Source organism: Limulus polyphemus, unplaced genomic scaffold (genome assembly GCF_000517525.1).
Source record: "Limulus polyphemus unplaced genomic scaffold, Limulus_polyphemus-2.1.2 Scaffold4406, whole genome shotgun sequence".
Taxonomy (NCBI): Eukaryota; Metazoa; Arthropoda; class Merostomata; order Xiphosura; family Limulidae; genus Limulus; species Limulus polyphemus.
Genome location: NW_013670016.1, coordinates 54,842 through 60,841, shown reverse-complemented (window position 1 = coordinate 60,841; position 6,000 = coordinate 54,842). Strand labels below are relative to the sequence as shown.

At 31.9% G+C, this 6,000-nt stretch overlaps 1 protein-coding gene across 1 annotated transcript in view; it reads right to left on the bottom strand.

Moving 5' to 3' along the window:
* Positions 1-214: 214 nt before the first annotated feature.
* The window catches only part of LOC106471094 (zinc finger protein 470-like), a 28,605-nt gene continuing 22,819 nt past the window's right edge, over positions 215-6,000 (bottom strand). The window contains exon 5 of the transcript XR_002613197.1: positions 215-226. The gene's annotated coding sequence lies outside the window, so the exon portion shown is untranslated. The remainder of the gene's footprint in view (positions 227-6,000) is intronic.

Sequence of the window (6,000 nt, the reverse complement as noted above, 5' to 3'; positions counted from 1 at the left end):
CCAAAGATAATCCAACTGATTGTCATTTTTGCCTGGTTAATGTTCCTGGATATTTAAGTAAAACTAAACAATACATTAAAATATCCAGATATTACATCTGCAATGACACCAGTACCTCATGGGGTGCCACATCCACCAGCAAATTGGAAAACGGAATAGTTATCCTGCAAAGAAAACAATGAATCATCTTCATGCTCTTCATCTAGTAATTATATTCCTGTGGCACCTCAATATAAACTGCCTCGTCTGATCATACAAGAAGATCTTCATGATCTGATTCGTTACTTGTCCCTATCAAAGCAACACTAATGAAAGAATTAGGTACTGAACATCATCCTCAGGAATGGAGACTTTTATCGACTCATCTAAAGTTAATCTGGAAGCTGTACTTTTGCACAATAGGAACACTAAGTCATCATTTCCAGTTACTCATGCTGTAAACATAAAAGAAACTTATCAAAGCATGCAGATTATATTTGAGGCCATCAAATTTGATCATCATAGATGGAACATATGTGGTGATATAAAATGTTATTACACTCATGCTTGGTCTGCACAGCGGGTATACCAAACATTTGGGATGTTTGTGTCTCTGGGACAGCTAATATGATAAAATGATTTAAAAAAGAACGAATGACCAGTGAGAGAGAATTACATACCAGGGAAACAGAATATCGAGTATGAACCTTTAGTGAATCCTCAAAATGTGTTTTCCCCCCACTTCATACTAAACTGGGATCATGACGAATTTTGTAAAATGAATCAACAAATATGGTAATGGTTTCAAATATCTGTCTGACAAAACTTTCCAAACTTAGTGAAGCAAAAATGAAAGGAGTATCTTTGTTGGGCCACAGATTCGGGAAGTGATGAGTTTGAAATATACCTCAATCAGAAAGAACCTGTTGCCTAGAAATCATTCAAACTGGCTGTCAAAACATTTTTAGGCAATCACGGGGATGGAAACTATGCTGTGATGATTGATGATATGCTCGAGAACTACAGGAAAATGGAGTCTAGGATGTTACTAAAGATGCACTTCTTACACTCCCATTAGTATTCTTTCTAAATGATCTAGTGTAGTGAGCGATGAGCATAGTGAGCAGTTCCACCAAGATATTTCTACAATGGAACAGCGATATCAAAGACGATAAGATCCTGCAATAATTGGTTATTACTCTTGATTCTTACATCATTAAACTGAAAACATACACATAAGTGCAACAAATCAAGCAGATGTTTGTCACAAAAAATAATACCACGATGAAAGTTTTGAACGTAGCCTGAATTGAGTTTCTGTATATAATCTTATTATACTCATTGATACGGTTAGGTTCTGTACAGACTTTCGCAAAGTAAATGCTTTGACGAAGATAGATTCTTATTCCATTCCAAGAATGGAAGATTGTATTGAGAAAATTGGAAAAGCCAGATATATCACAAAGTGTGACCTACTAAAGGGATACTGGGCTGTTCCTCAATCTGGCAGGGCAAAAGAAATATCTACTTTTGTTACTCCTGATGTGTTATACCAGTACAATGTAATGCCTTTTGGGATGAAAAATTCTCAAGCAACTATTAAGCGAATGATGAATCAATGCCTCAACAATCTGTCAGATGTTGGAATTTATGTTGATGATATTGTGATTTCTAGTGACACGTGGGAATAACATTTATGTGTGTTACATGATGTTTTTGAGAGGCTTAGGAAAGCCAATCTCGCTGTAAATTGGGCAAAAAGTGACTTCTATAAACCCAGAGTTGTTTACTTAGGTCATGTAGTAGGCCATGGTCAAGTTTTTCCAATTCAAGCCAAAGTTGATTGTATTATGAATTATCCAATTCCTACCAACAAGAAAAGTTTGATGATATTTTTAGGAATGACTGGTTATTACTGAGAGTTTTGAAAAACATATCTGACATCACTGTACCATTAACTAACCTTTCGAAGGAAAATCAAAGTTCAAGTGGTCTGAAACATGCCAGTCTGCTTTTGAAAAGGTGAAATATTTATGTGCACTTACCCTGTATTGATGGCTTTGATAAGCCTTTTGAATTAGCTGTTGATGCCAGTAATTTCGGTGCTGATGCTATTCTATTACAATCAGACGACAACGGTGTTGAACACCCTGTTTGCTATTTTTCTAAAAAGTTTAATTGTCACCAAAAGAATTATTCTACTGTAGAAAAAGAAACACTGGCTCTAGTGTTAGGTTTAGAATATTTCAATGTGTATGTACTTGCATCACAACAATATATTGTCATTTACACTGATCATAGCCCGTTGACATTTTTTGAGCCAAATGAAGACTGTTAAATTGGAGTTTATCAAGAGTATGATTTGAAGATAATCCATGTCAAAAGGGGGTTGATAACATTTGTGCTGATGCACTTTCACATGTTATGTAATTTTATGATCATAAGGTTATTTGTATTGATTGTATTATATAATGTCATGATTATTGAATTTTTGTAATCCTTTTAATAATGTAATATATTTAATGTATAGTGTCAATGTATACATTTAATATCGATGTTTGTTTAAATTTTATTTATATTTAAAAATGTACACAAATTATACGGTTAAATGTGTATTGCGAAACTCCTGCCTATTCTCTAAAATTCTAAAAGATTCTGGATTGTAAGAATCAACAATATATGCGTGTAATCTGAATTTTCGAGAAACTCTCTACACGATTATAAATATAACTATAAATATAATGCGCCAAAATACAGTATCTATTAATGGTTTGCTATAGTTGGTGTGCTATAAACTTCGGAAGCTATAACTGTGATTGTTATAACGCTTACTAATCGGGAAACTTAAGATATTTGACCAGGAACGTTTATAAATTTCGAACATTACAAACCATTTAACTTCAGTGGATTCACATTGGACATTATTACTTTTACGAAAACCTTACCTAACGTCATCGGTGGAAACTTGACCTGTAATCGGCGTGTGATCAGCGAGAACTACAGGGCTAGGTAGGTCCTTGTGATATGAATTATACCTACGTCAACTCGAAGTAACTCGCTCATCATGAACCCTCGATAAGATATCAAGAAAGTTCCAGAATAGAAAGAATACTTTATATTGTTTGTAAGTATGTGAAACTTTTGTATATAAATCACTATTTGTAATAACTATTATTGTAAATTGTATTGTTGTTTGTATATTAAAACATATTTGTATTAAAAACGAAAACTGCGTGTATCAATCTTGTTGGCAAATATCATAAATTGGAGATATATCAGCATATATTTAACTACTAAATCTAAATTACAATTTAACTCAGTTTTATATAAAGACAAACAATTCACAGTGGAAAATGAAAACAACTACATGATAAATGTTTTAACGTTAACATCACATGAAACCCCAAGGTTTCAGCACTAAAATTCACAGAAAAAACACATACAGCAGAAATTACATAAACTGGTTCTCTAATCATGTAATCCACCAGAAGCTGAATTTAGCATACACAATATACACCACAGAAAATATCAATAAAAAAGCTGCGAACTTAACTCAATCCTTCACTAACATTAACCTGTTCCCTACTAAAGTAGTTACAGAAACTCTATTAACGAACTTCAAAAACAGGGACAAGGGGCATTTAACAAATAAACAAACTCAAATATTCCACGAAACAAAAGACACCCATACTTAACAAACCTCTATCAAAAATTTCGAAAAGACTGGCATATAATTATAACCTTAACATAATGACTAGATTCGTTTTCAACCCTGCACTTGAAATTAAACCCATGTTAAGAAAATTATATAACGAACCCACCCCATCAGGGAACATTTACAAAATAAAGTGACACAGCTGCCTTGCCTTTTACAGTGGTGAAACAGGACGTAACTTGAACATTAGGTTAAAAGAACATCCAAAACCGTCTTCTCAAGTCCATGAACATATAAATAAGAACAACCAGTTTTTCTGAATAAAATATCGCAGTACTAAAACGTGAACCTGACATTAACAGAAGAATAATCAGAGAATCAAACAACCCCACAATTAACAAACACCCAGGCACATCTCTATATGTCTTTGATCGTTATTTCCCCACATATTTAAAATCAAACAACCCCACAGTTAACAAATACCCATGCACATCTCTATATGTCTTTGATCGTTATTTCCCCAGTGTATTTGATAATGATCGCACCAGTGATCGAAACGTCGAACCTGTTCTAAAAAAACAATCTTACTTGCTGTAACTTGTAATATACTTTGATTAATCAGTAAGTAAACTCAGAACGAAACTACTAAATAACTTTTAATATCACAATTTCATCAGTTTCCACTCAAAGGGAAAATTATTATTCTACAATTATAATGAAACGAATTTAGTATTTCAAAAATATGACACAAAAACAAAAGCTTTTAGCTGTATAATTTAGAAATAATCTTTTAATCTGGTCTAATATAAAAATGTCTTTACTTACTTCATTTTGAACCTTAGCAAAAACGCTTACATAGTTGTCATATACCATGGATTTCACTCATTTCCTCTCTTGGAAATAACAATACGTGTACAATTGATAACTGCTTACTGTTACAAAGAGTATAGTAATCTTGTCCAATATATGTATATCAAACTATATAGAATCGAATTAACTTGCGAATTAACTTGCTGAGTGAATAGTATATGAATATAATAGAAAAAAATAGCTTTTCTAACAGTTTCTTTTTTTAACTATAAACTATATTTGCCAATTTTATTTATTTTTGCTACCGCTCTCGTATGAATAATATCAGGTGGTTTCGTACTACTTGTGTATACTGAGTATACTATCTCTTTCTTAAGAGATTGACAATGTTATTTTATTTGGATCAGCAGCGGTTTGTATGCTCAGATTTTGGAATGTACTTTAAAATTGCTCAGTGTTAATTCTATAATTTGATCAGATTAATAACTATTTTAATACGAGAATACACGTGTGTGTGCGTCTACATGACGGACATGTCGAAGAAAGTGAAATTCAGTAGGTGTCCAAAAGTCCAACTATGTGCGCTTAATAATACCGGAATTGTTAATTCCACGAACGATAAACAATAATTACCCTTTTAATACATAACTACATTTTCATTCCTAGCCCTCAAATGTAAGCTAGGCCGAATGTTTTTATGGTTGACTTCACTGTAAAGACATTTTTGTTACTCTGCTAACACAAAGTACTGTTCATTTACAAACAGGCTTGTAAAACTTCTTATATATATTTTTATTTAACCTAAATGATATATAGAAAACCAAGAATGTACTCAAATAATAATAAATTGTTTAAATCTATATATTTGTCACCGGCCGACAAAGCGTTTGCCAAAGATATTGTTTTCTTCACAGATGAAGTATGTAAATTATTTTAACAAACTCTATAGTTTGTTGCTGTGAAATCGAAAGTAGTCATTCGAATGATATGAGATAACAAACAATAAATTAATCATAAGTAACAATGTTTTTTGTAGCATCATATAGCTTGATTATTTACCAAAAAATAATAGTAATAAAATTATGATGGTCTTTTATTATCAGAAAAGACGTAGCGTCAAGTAAGAAATTTAGTCACAATTAATAAAACTCGAATCTAAATACATTGAAAAGATATATACGCAGCATCTTACATTACGTTCAAACTCTTAAATAGAAATTTCTGAGTTTTACTCTGAACATCTTCGAACTAAAATAGGACTCCAAGCATACATATTTTCTAAGGACTGAAGTACTGGAAACGTGATATAGTCAAAAAATAATTTAAAAAATCATCTTAACTGTCCATTTACAATACTGTCGATCTACAAACTCGTTAATGTAGGAAATATGAAATTAGATAAAAATTTTATATATAAATCCAGTTAAAGTAAAATAGAAAATGGGTGATACGTTTTTAGAACTTAATAGTAATGTCTCTAAATAAAATTCTTTATACATTATCGTAAAAGTAACCATAACGTAAAATTCAGAAACGTATTAAGTTATGTTAGATAA